Source organism: Vidua macroura, chromosome 2, assembly GCF_024509145.1.
Source record: "Vidua macroura isolate BioBank_ID:100142 chromosome 2, ASM2450914v1, whole genome shotgun sequence".
Lineage (NCBI taxonomy): Eukaryota > Metazoa > Chordata > Aves > Passeriformes > Viduidae > Vidua > Vidua macroura.
Genome location: NC_071572.1, coordinates 50,124,938 through 50,137,873, shown reverse-complemented (window position 1 = coordinate 50,137,873; position 12,936 = coordinate 50,124,938). Strand labels below are relative to the sequence as shown.

Here is a 12,936-nt window from a genome sequence, read left to right as displayed (position 1 = left end):
GAATTAAAAAAAAAAAACCCAAAAACAAAAACAAAATAAGGAAAAGGGGAAAAAGCATGCATGAAAAACTAGCTCTTGGAGCCATTAAAAACACCACAAAAAGCACGCGGCAGCATTTGTCACCTCTCTCCAGAATAAGCTGATTAAAGCACTCATCTGGGACCAATTTCCCCTTGTCATGAAACTTGGAAGAAAGACTTGAGATCAGGTTTCTCTCCTCTAGACTCCCAGTCTATAGTGTCCCCTTTTTCACAGTGAATATTTGTTTATAGTAATAGTTAAATAACTAAAGAAGCAGAATTTGATTGTTCAGTGGGAAAAGTCATCTTAGAAGAAAGATATTCAAACTCCCTTTCAAAATCAGGTAGGGTTTTGGGATCTTCAACATGTTGGGCCAGTATCCTAATCACCAGGATTATGAGAGCTGGAATTACTTCAGCAGATGCTCCTTTTGAATCCAACTCAAAAATGTGAAACATTGTTCTTGGAGAATGCTGAAACTAATCTTTTTGACATTGCAAACACTTTTTTTGTTTGGTGTTTTTTTTCTTTCTTTGCTTGCATTTCTTCAGTCAGAGCTGTTCTTTCAATTTAACCTAAATTTGCCACTGGTTTCAAGTAGAATTGTGTATGTTTAATTCAGAAACAGAAAGTGGCTAAGCTGGAGTCAGGGCTGGTCTCAGAGTACTTCCGCATCTCAACCCAAACATCCTTTGCTCCTTTACTGTTCATACCAATCTCCTACCCTGCTAGAGCTACACATCTGTGTTCGATTTCAGACATATGCCTCTATCAGAAACTTGATTTTATCTCACACATAGGTGGTTAAGGAAAACCAGTCTAGTCTAAAGCTAACCTTCTGGCAAATTTCCCATGAAATTCTGTAAAAGCTTGTACATGTATTCTTGAGTCCCTTGTGCACAAACTCCCTTAACTGTCTACCTGAAGCCATGTCATGAAGTGAGCAAATAAAGTTGCTTTGCTGGCCCTCTAATACCAGAAGAAATCTCCGCGAGTCTGAGACAACACTTAGAGTCAGGATCTGCTGTGAGGGAAAGGGGCAGTACAACATCCAGCCCATCAGAGAGGACCTGCCTGAAAGACCCAAACCTTTCAAATGAGCATAGCAAGAGTGATTTCTGCTCAGATCTTTTTGGTGCTTCTCTCTGATCTTTTTCAGCACTATTTTTTCCATATGCTTTCTGTTTTTTTCCTGTGTTTTGAATATCCTGGGACATGAATATCTGTGTTCATTATGATGTGAACATCAAAGGCATGGAAGTGGCCTCTGTATCTACAGCTGACAATGGTGTTGTAGTTGTGCTAGCTGATTTCAAGCCTGTAAACTATCTGGACAAAAACATTTAACCACCTGCAACAGTTTAATGGTATGCACAGTTAAAAGGCTTTGAGTTCCCCTGATTTTGCTTCAGCTCACCTCTAACAAAGGAACAACAACGTATGAGTTCTAGTAAGGGAATTATTTATTGTTATGGGTAGGGCTGGACCTCTTGGAAAGTGGTGGGTGTAACAATCACCCCTCAATGGAGAGAATTTAAAAAACTGTTATGGTATTCTATGGAACTGTTTACTCAAACATCAGAGACCTTCTCACCAACTCTGCACTGACAAATTTTTCAGATATTTGTCCAGGGATCAAGGCTTTTAGACTTGTGTTAGTGGAGGTATCTATTTTTGAGAAACAGGAAAAGTACAGGAGAACACAAAGACACAGCATAAATTACATTAAAATGGTTACCCACAAATGGGAGAATGAGCATGATAACAAACCAGAAAAAGCAGTGTGATACACAGACAGATAGTTCTGGGGAACAGGTTTACTATGCTGGAGAACACACACTATAATTTCGCCAAAAAAAAGAGTTGAAGTGACACTGAGTATGAAAGAAACTAGCTGTGAGGTAAAGCAATGTGAGATAATAGAGATATTTGAGAACCAGACAATAGAGAAGAATGTGAAGAATTGTGCAAGCAATTCAGCATCAAAACAAAAGATAGATGTGCATCCAAAGGCAGAGATTAAGAGAAAGGACAAGACATGCATATCAATATCAGAAAAAAAAGAAAATATCTGGACTCCAGTCATGATTGTAGGCTCTTTCATAGAAGATCCATCAAGTCTGACAGTGAAGCACACCCAGGGCACAGAGGGATGTGCAGTCTGCCAAGAGCACAGGTACACAATGGGGACTTCAAACAAAGGAACAAAGGAACTGGGCAAGAGCAGCAAAGATCTGCCGATCATTCTTCATGCTGGAACAAGTAATACTGACAAAAATAAAACCAAATAAAACTGATCCTGTAGACCAGCCTCCCAAAAGAAGGAGTATGCAGCAGGAATGTGGAGATACAGAGCCTGGGTTTAATAAGGCGTCTGCAGACAGGTTTTCGTCATTGCTGTTTGTAACACAAGAGGTGATTCAGTGATGTTGGTAGTCTCACTCCTTCCAAAATCCTGGAGAAGATGCTGTGGAGGCAGGAGTAACACTGATGATCCTGGGGTCTTTTGAAATTGATGGCATGAAATGATTGAAATGATTTTGCAAGGAGATCATGAGACACTTGTCTGCAGTTTAGGCATGTAAATATCCCCTAGTCTAAACCATGTCAGTAGTCAGTAGAGAAAAGATGCACGTACAAAGGACTTACCTCATCTGTCTTGGGTGCCCATTTTAACGGAATTACTTGCCTTTTCAAAGAGACCTTTCTGTCAGATATAGAGGGAACTAAATGGCTTAAATTTAGACAACAAATGCCTACAGAAAATTTTATTTATATATCTATATGTATGGATTTAGATTAGATTTAGACATAGATTTTGCTTTTGTTTGAGACTGTAAATAATAGTGTCAGAGAAGCCACTTTATAATAGACTTAATATTTCTAGAAGAAAACCTCATCATCTGCATGCAGTGTTACTTGGCCTGCATAGAAGTAGCATATAAATATTTTTGTTTTCAATGATTAAAGTCAGAGGGGGAAAAGGAGTAAGAAAAACACGTTGAAACATTGAGATCTCAATGTTTTAATTGTTATAAGATCTGACCTTTCAAGTGCTAAAAATGTGAAATTTGAGGCTATTTTTGCTACTAATAATATGTATGTTTACATGTCACATTTGGAGCTCTCAACACACAGAGAATTTTAAGTATTGCCAATAAGTATTTGCAAACAAATTCCTTAAAAAGAGGCAATTTAGGTTGGAGTAATCTGCTGTAATTCAGATGCCTACCATTTGGACATTTGATTCCAATGTACTTACACTGCATTCTTTTTACATTTGCTAATAGACCTGTTCTCCTAAGGGCAATTCATCTTTGCTAAGAGAGGCATTTATAATAGGTCAGAAGAATGGCTTTATACCTATTTTCCTTCATTCAGTATCAATCAAGCCTAAGGTAATTGTCTCAGACAATTTTACATATCTTAGGTTTTCAATATCCAAAATGAAGGAAGACAGTCCTACTCTAAATATCCCAGAAAGAGTCAGATCTCTCAAGTATATGGTGTTCCCATCCTCATGGGGAGGCCAGAAAGTGATGTTGGAGCACAGCTGCAAATCGAGTCCAGCATAACATTTTCTGTGCTGTGCTGCCTCCTGTTCCCATCCCTCTGTTTACAACCACAAGCAAGATCAAGTCCAATTTATGTAGCTATTTGTATGCAAATTAGAGGATATTTTCAGATGCATTCAGCTCCATGTAGGAGGCAGGCAGCATTTAAAAATGTGTTTTTTCCCAGGATGATAGTGAAGTTTTCAGTTTCTATTTTGTTCATCCTGCATTTGTTGGCAGGATGTTGTTCCTGACACTGATTTATAAGCATTTTAAAGCCCAATGTGTCATACACTTCCTTGCATCCAACAGAGACTCCATCTATGTTTCCTCTCTTTCTCTGAGGCCTGCATCTTAGCCTCTCCATTCTCTTTGCTGGGTCCAGATGTCTCCTCTGTCTCACCAGTCACAAGTCTCAAGAGCCTGCTCCAAACTTGGCACACATCCAATTCCTTTGCACCCCTGCCTTCTCCCATCACTGCCTTATAGGCTCATTTACTTTATCTCCCTGTCCATTATCATTTCTGTATTTCCAGGTCTCCCATCTGCCATCTATGACAATGTCTATGCTGTATCAATCTTAGCTTTATTTCTGCTAAATCTTAACTCTTTTTATGTATATTTCTACTTCCAGTATCACTATTTCCTGCCCCAAACATCTTTGCTTTTTCCTATCTCTTCCCACATTTATCCCTCACAAGATAATTATTCTCTTGGTTCTTCTAATGTTTTCTCTCTCATACTCTTCTATGCATTGAATTTTAGAAGATTTAGTTATAAGCAGGAGAAAGTGGATGTTTCTTTTCCAAAATGCAAATATAAGAAACCTTTTTATCTTGATCACACCAGTGAATCTAAAGTAACCTCACTGACTCAGTGGAGCTACACTAGCAGGAAATAAAAGTATGATGGCTGTACAGATCCCAGATACTTGCCTCCACCCTCTAAAACTCTATGCATAAAATAAATTAGTTTCTGTCAGGAAATGGTTCAGGGCAATAGAATTCATCATCTCCCAGTATTGTTGGAGCAGATCCTGGCATGGTTTCAGTACAGAATAGCACTCTCAAAATAGTTCTCTCCTGAGCTCAAGGCAGGAACCATGCTCAGTTTGAATGCTGACACCTGGTTTGAAAGCTAGAAGGTTTAATTGTATGGCCAAAGGCCATTCCATGCCAGCTGTGTCAGAAAACTGTCACAAACGCATCTGATGTTCTTAAAGCTGTATCCTTATAGACACTTCATTGTTTCACACTAAGGTCCTATCTCTATTGGACAGACCTTAGTAAACCATTCCACTCTGAGTAAACAAATAGCTGTCTTGGTAAGCATATCTCAGTGCAGAATAAGCTACCCTGAGATCCAGCCTGGACTACAGCTAGCCCACTCTTCTTCAGCCAAAGAACATTTTGAAGCACTCCATTATCAGTGACAAAGACAAACTAGATATGAGTGAAAGGATGCTCTCCAACTGCAAAGGACAGAAGTCAGGGACTGGCTCCTCCTGTCCATGCAGAGGAAAACACAGGAGCCTTGGATGGCAACTACAAGGTCTCTACCCCCTGCTACCACAATCATTAACATCCTTTCACAAAGATTTCAAGTTCTTCTCACTTCTGACATAGCCATCCTCTATCCTCCTTGCAACATCCCCCTAGTCATACAACCAGAAGCAGAAGTCCTGTGACAGGACTCTACCGGCCAAAGGCATTGTCTGCCAGATTTTTCCAGTCATACTTCCTAATTACTGCAGGTAAACAAAAATTATCTCCCAAAGGTGAAATATTTATACATCACTTGCTATAGACTATTATTTACTCATTGAATTTACTTTCACATATTTGCATGTTGTCTTTGATACCATAATGGCTGAAAACAGCCAAATTATATGTGTTTTGTTTTGCACCACAGACTAATTTTCTGATAGACTGAACGACCAATCTTACACCAGTCAATAACTTACAGGCTCTTATTTAAGTATTTACACCCAGAAACAGTTAACAAGCACCCAGCAAACTGTCCTAAGACAAAGCTAAGGACAAGTTAATGGTGTAATAAATCAGTCATTACATTAAATTATCAGTTTCCACTGTACAGTATTATTGCTTTATTGACTCCTACTTAAAGATTTATCACAATAGTATTTTATTGTGGTTATAGGACACATGGTTATAATACTACTGGGTGTAGTTTACCTTATGCTTCTGTTTTATTTCTAATTTCATTTAACGCTTGCTGTGGACAAAGAGCCAAAAGTGTTGGAAGCACAACATATGAGGACAGAGAAGGTTACTTTTGCTAAATGGAAGCAGGATAGTAGGCACTGGGGGAGTGAAGGAACCAGAGGCGTACTTGTTGTTTGACTCTGAGCTGTAAAGCAAATACAGGATTAATGAGGCTGTAAGACAAGGACTACTAACGTTTTCCCTGTGCAAGAAGTACTAGCCCCAGCTCCACAACCAGGCTATTTGCTTTTCCTGTCTCCACCAATCAAGAGTTACTGTTTCCTCCTATCTGACTGCAGATCTACTTTAATTATTATTTCCTTAAGTGTTTCCATCAAATTGATGCCAGGTTCCAAGAAAAGTACTGTGCCAGTTCTTCTGGAAAGAAATTGACTTGTTTTGGCTGTCACTACAAAGATGTCATATGCATATGTACTGGAAAATATGAGACAGATCATAAACTAAAGCAAGGGTGGCAAAATAGAGAATAAGGCTGTAAAAAAAAATCTTGGCAAAAGTGAGGATGTCCTATCTCTGCAGTGGGAGAGAATTTATTTCTTTATTACCCTTTTTAGGACCCTTTTCTATGTCAGATGGCCACCTCACCCTAGAACAGCAAAGGCCATATGCAATTTTATTGTGCAGATGTGGCCAAAGTACTTGAATCCTCTCCTACCTCAAAACAAGTTTTAAAAATATTAAAAAATTAAATTAACCCATAGGAGAAATTAGGAGCTCACAGGTAACATCATAGCTGGGTACTTCGGGAAGTGGTCAGTATACTGGGACTCCTCTCAGGAATCTTAGCCAGCTGGGAAAGCAGTCAGGCAGGAACCTTATGAAAGTCAAATGCAAAGCTGTAATTGGGGAGGAATAAGCCCATGCTGCAAAACACACTGGGGATCCCCCAGATGGAAAGCAGTTTGCAAAGAAGGACAAAGAGATCTTTATGGACACCATGTTGACCGCTCATGTCTCCTTGTGTAAAGGAAAACCAGCATCTTGGGCTACATTACTGGGAGGTTGGCCAGTACATCTCAGGAGGTGGTCTTTTTCCTTCTGCTCAGCCTGGGCAAGACACATCTGGAGTGTTGGGTCCACTTCTGGGCTCCTCAATGCAAGAGAGACATGGGCACACTGAAGTGAGCACAGCAGAGGTTACCAGCCTGGCTGGGGGCTGGAGCACATGACATACAAGGAGAAACTCTGAGACTTAGGACTCTTTGCCTTCAGGAAAAAAAGGCCATTGCTGCCTACAACTACCTCATAGGAGAGCCCAGAAATCTTTGAAGCTGGTCCTTGGAGCTGGTCCTGTTTTGAGCAGGAGGTTGAACTGGAAGCTGATGTCTCTTCAACCTGAGTTATTCTTTTTTCATGTGACCCTGCTGTATGAAGGCAAAGACAGAGAGAAAACCTGTGTGCACAGAGACAGCCCTATCCACATGGTGGAAGGAGAAGTAATCTTCCCCTCAGCTTATTTCCTCCCCTCTACAGTGTCAGACTTGTGGGCAGGAAATGAGTTAATAAACAAGAGTTGATGAACAAGTTCATAAACTCAGTTTCTGTGAAGAGCATTGAGAGGGTAGAGAGATGGAATTCACCCCTTTGTTTTCTCTCAAAAATCATGTGGAAAAGTTAGGAGGCCAATCTGAAACAACCAGTTCCAGAGGAAGCACAGTAAGCAGCTAAAGAAACATGGTCTCAAGGCCTGTAGAAAGGCAGGAACCTTCCCTGACTTCTCAGCAAAAAGTTTTGGTCAAAGAACATTCCGGAGATTAAAAAAAACAGGCAGGGAAAGAGGGTAAGGAAGAAGAGAAACAAAATGCTATTTTCCAACTGATGAAACTCCGTGGGACAAATTTGTCAACAAAAGTTGCTCAGGTCCTTCACAGGTATTTTGCTTTCTTGTGACATCAGTTGGAAAAGACCATTTAGAAAAGGATGACATCCTGGGACACCCTAGGTAGCTGCCACATAACAAAAGCGCTGATGCCTGTTTCTTAATTGTAGACAAAGATATATAATGAGCAACCCCACTAAGTGACACAAAGGAATGAAGAATCAGGTCTTTAACATATTGAAGGGAGGCAGGCAGTAAAAATGGCATTTTGGACATCAACATAGTTAACTAGTATCTTTATAAAAGCATATATAAGGACAATTTTTCTATTAACAGAGTTTTTTAGTTGACTTTTGTGCTAGTCAACACATCAATTGCAGTGGTCAAAAGAGGATCCTCAATTGCAGTGGTCAAAACCATAACTGAAATACATGCAGACATAATATTAAACATGTAACCTTCTTTTAAACTGATTCTGTCTGGTATCCAGCCACTAAGAAAAACATTCTGGTGGTTCAGCCTGTGCTCAGAACCAAATTTCTTGTGCTTTGCTGGTAGCCCTACCCAAATGAGATATTTAAAGTTAGCTTGAGGTATGTCTACATGATCAGCCATCACAGCAAGGGATGTCGTGAAATGCAGCTCCACTCAGCTCCATGCATAAGGGATTAGCTTTTAAAAGACACATGGGTGGCAAACAGATGTTATCTCCACATGCACTCCAACCTCTGGATTTTACTAATCTATGAGTTCAGAGCTTCAGATCACACCAGGGCCAAAATACAGAGCGATGTCAAACCAAGTTATCACAGCAAGAGTTTGGGCATTATTAACATTTCATGGTACTTGGGAAGAGAGACATAAATATTCAGTAAAAAAACTGAAAAAATGAAACTAATTCTCTTTCTTTATCAATACTCCATCCATTATTGTCATCTTTACAACTTTTTATCTGATATTCTTTAGTCCTGTCTAGAGGTAAGGGAAACAGAGAGAAACAGAACAGCCAAAATATTAGGATACTTTATGTGAAATATCAAAGTCTTACAAAGAGCGAAGGTGTATTTTTAGTATGTTGATCCAATGTGCACAAAATCTATTAAACTGTTGCTTTTTCTAGCCATTCTATATTTGCAAGCACATTTTCACTCAAAATAGTCTCTGTTTGCCTTAATTTGCTTCAAGGATGCATAAAGAAACAGCAGCTGCTACAAGGAAAGAATTCACATAATGTCAAACAAAATAGTTCTAATCCTGCATAGAAGCAAATAGGAGAAATATGTGGGGTGTTCTCAAAGGGTCCTCCAGTGCCCTCCAAATTCATGGAGCAGATCTGGTCAGAAAATTTGACAAGTTGTTGGTTTGTTTTCAACTTCCTTTGAATGACCCTTTTAAAAATAACTTTCTCTTAACCAAAACCTTCAGGAATTTCAAACACAGAGAATTCTTTAAAAGAAATCACCATGTTTTCCATGGGGAAGCATACATTTCCATTAAAATAATTTTAAATTATTAAAATAAACAATCACGATTGTTTATTGGAAGTGACAATAATTTCCACAAGAAAAAAAAAAAGGGCAAGATTGAAAAAAATTTGTCTGAATTACTGTTACATTGCATCCAATTTTCAAATCCTGTATATTTTCAAACTCTCTAGGTTTGGGACTGGGGTCTTATCTCTGGATCTCAAAAGCAGACATCCCAGGTGCAGACCTGCTGCATAACACTCTTTCTAAGCAGCAAGAGCCCAGAACCCAGCCATCTGAAACAGCTGGACCACATACAGTCAGCAAGACTCCTCCCTCCTTAATCCTTGATGGCATGGAAAAGGAAGTAAATACATATTTTGTGAATGTGATCCTTGCCAGTGCACTGGCACACACCTTATTATTCACAGGCACAAAGATTATGGTCCCTGGCCCCTGGTCCCAGGCCAGCCTGCGGGCAGCAATGTCGTGTGACTTTTCTCCTGACAATGAACAATAGAAAAGCAAAACCTTGTTCTGCCAGACTGACAGGCAGAGCAGAGTATGATGTCACAGGCAGTGGGTGCTGGCTCAGCTCTTGTGTTCACGGGCCCAGTCAGGGTCGATGGCCGTCGTGTTAATATTTTGCACATTGGCTATAAATACTGTGCTACAAATTGTCCATGGCACTCGGAGCTGTGCTGGGCTATATGGATGGGCTCAGCTGGACAAAACACATCACATTCATTCTGCCTGGAAGACAGATACAAAAAGGGAAAAAAGTCTGGAAACCATATCTCATATATATAGCTTTATATTGTAGCGTGTAAGTGCCCATGTGAAAAACCACAGAACCTTGAACAAATGCAATTTGTTATTCACATCTGACTGCTTTTCCTGAATTCTGGTCACTAATTCATCTTCATTGGGAGCACCTCTTAATGTTTCAAACTCTACTCAGCTTTCAACAAATGGTTTAAGAACAAGTTTTCCATCTCCCCCTTCAAACGCAGGTTTTATTCCATATAATTATGCTTTCCTGGGGTCTAGAATGAGTCATATTTAATTCTGCAACAGTTGAAGATATTAAATTCAACACAGTACAATTCATTCAGGCTGCAAATTTGAGCTCCATCGCATCAGAAAACTAAGAATCACAATTAGAACATACCTAAGCAGTTTTATTTCTTTCTTTTCTCAGTTATATTTTAGGTATAAGTAAAGAACCAAAAAAGAAAGAAAAAAAAAAAAAAAAAAAAAAAAAAGAAAGAAAGAAAAAGATCAGTTTCTATTCTGTATGGAAAAGCTAGCATTGTTTAAATAGTTACTAGAAAACTTAAGTCACTGAAGCCTGGATATCTGGTACTAGGCAAGTCTATTCAGATTCATAGTTTGCATTGCAACATTCCACAGTAGCCAAAAAGAGAAGATAACAAAAAACTGTCATTATGTCACTGTGTAATTTTATAGTGCAATCACTCTTGCCACCCCATTTCCAAAGCAGTCTAACAGAGCTATGAAAGGCGGGGAGAGGGGAAATATGGATCATCAGAGAATGAAGCAGCATATAAAGACTCATCCCAGTAGATTACATGAAGCATATGACAAAGGTTTGCAAAATCCTAAGTACTATGGAATAGATTAAATAAGACATGAGATTTATTATTTCTCATAAAATAAGACCTAAAGAGGTCCCAGTGAATTTATCCAGAGCAATTTTGAAAGCAAGCAGAAGTAAATGCTTTCTTATACAGCACGGAGTAGCACCCTGGCATTCATTGACAGCCTGTGGAAAGAATCACCACAGGAAAAAGGGTTTAGAAAGTGATTGACTGAGTGCACATCAGATAGGTGACACCTCTGTATAATCATCTGCATGCAACTCACATCTCCAAAGCCCCAAAGCAGTTGATTACTGTGAGCTGAAGACTACAGCAAATTCAAGGTCACTCTGTTCACATCCTTATCCTGTCACCCTTTCCCCTAGCATCTGTCACAGGTCATGATTAGAGACAGGAGAGATTTCTAGGCTGATCCAAACAGCAGCATTTAAGACTCAGAATGTATATTTGGTTGATCGATGATAAAATTATTTTGATGTCAAGTGTCTGAACACAGAGGAAAGGATAACCCAGGAACTACTCTGGAAGGGAATGGAAGGGAAAGTGAGATTTTAAGCTCCTTTCTGTCAATTCACCCAGGGACAGCTTGACTGCATAAGGCATTTAGGAGGGTACTGGAGATTTATATTTGTGCACCTGCATCCTTTCAGATAACACAGGATACAATATATGCACAGAGAATATGTATTAAGCATCCTTTTGGGATGAGATGAACAGCAGATACTGGCTTGGACAACTTAAAAAATTATCCTATATTTTATCTGACCATCCTACAAAAACATATAAAATTAAGCAGGTGCAGAAGATGTGGGAGGGGAAGGGCAAGGTTTTACTGCCAGCTTACAATCCAGACAGCCACCAGCAGAAAACACAGCAAGTTGCAGATTTGAATATGGCTAGTTTGCTGGCTGAGCTGCCAGGAGCACTCCTGCATCCTCCACTCAAAGGACAAAGTTATTCCATGCTTTTCCCTGTTCCTACATCCCAGAATAATTTGATGGGGCCCATGTGTGCTGTGAAGTCGATAAAGCAGGTGGACCGGTGAGGTCAGGTACCAGAGAGAGGTATGCACAAAGTGAGCTGGTTGACGGCTCCAACTGCTCCTCATTTTCCCAAAAGTTAGTGGAGGCCAGTTAAAATAAGGCTGACATGATGGTGAAAGAGTGACTACCCTGTTTTCTGCCAGCATCCCTGGAAACACAGCTCATAAAATACACTGAATCATATAAAAGTCTTCAAGGATTCAACAAGAGACAGGAAAATTAATCTTTTCTCCATTGGCATCTTTTTTTTTTTTTTTTTTTTTTTTTTTTTTTGCTAAAATGATGAAACCATGCTCTGTGAGTTCTTCTGAAAGTTAAAGACTTTTATTCAAAGAGGACCTGACTCTGCAATCCAGTCATGTTGAGTAACATTTCAAGGGGATTTTGCTGCGACAGCTTGAACAAAAATATATTGTTTTCCTATGAATCAGGCCAGCAGAACGGGTCTTTCAGCTTTTGCCACTGCTGTTGCAATTTTCAAGCTGGCAATCAGGGCAATATGAAGTGTCAAGTGAAATATTTTGTATCCCTTATTCAACAGTATTCTAGAAACTACATGCCATGCCAGCTTAGGGGACCCATTTCTTAAAGTAAGAAAAGGGTTACAATAATAAACTTTACTTCCAGGCTAAAGAAAACAAATGCATGGCACTCCACTGCTAGAATGTTGTGAGCTTGCACAGCATAAAGCTGCCAAAATTATTATTTTCAAAACCTATCTTCTACTGTTATCACCTCCACAGTCCTGCACCTCGGAAACCCAGAAAAAATAAAAGTTGTTTCATAAAGGGATTCTCTTTGCAGGTCAGGTAGAGATGTAATCTGATGATCCCTTATAAACAGTTTAGGAAATGCTGTCTCAAGTAAAAAAGCTTTCCCCTTAGCTCTTTATGAAGACTAAAAAACGTTGCACTGTAAAAGCAGAAATAACCTTAACATAGGAGTTCTGAATGTAGGTTATTTCTTCTAAAAGCATCCCATAAACCACACTGCCTTTTTCTGTAGTGCTCCAAAGAGGCATCTCAGGGCCCACCTCTTGTGGAAGGGAACCGGGAAGATTTGGGTTGGTTTTAACCAGGGCAGTGGTGGTGGCAGTAAGGGTGTCACTCTTGGGTTGCCAGGGGACAAATCGCAGGGTTCGGAGACAGAAAGGGTCACTCTGCAG

At 39.6% G+C, this 12,936-nt stretch overlaps 1 long non-coding RNA gene across 1 annotated transcript; it reads right to left on the bottom strand.

Moving 5' to 3' along the window:
• Window positions 1–2,408: 2,408 nt before the first annotated feature.
• On the bottom strand, window positions 2,409–9,602 carry LOC128821086 (uncharacterized). The gene is made up of 3 exons (XR_008441018.1): window positions 9,524–9,602; window positions 2,671–2,728; window positions 2,409–2,488 (listed from the first exon to the last, which is right to left on the bottom strand). It is a non-coding gene; the product is annotated as an uncharacterized LOC128821086 (long non-coding RNA).
• Window positions 9,603–12,936: the final 3,334 nt, after the last annotated feature.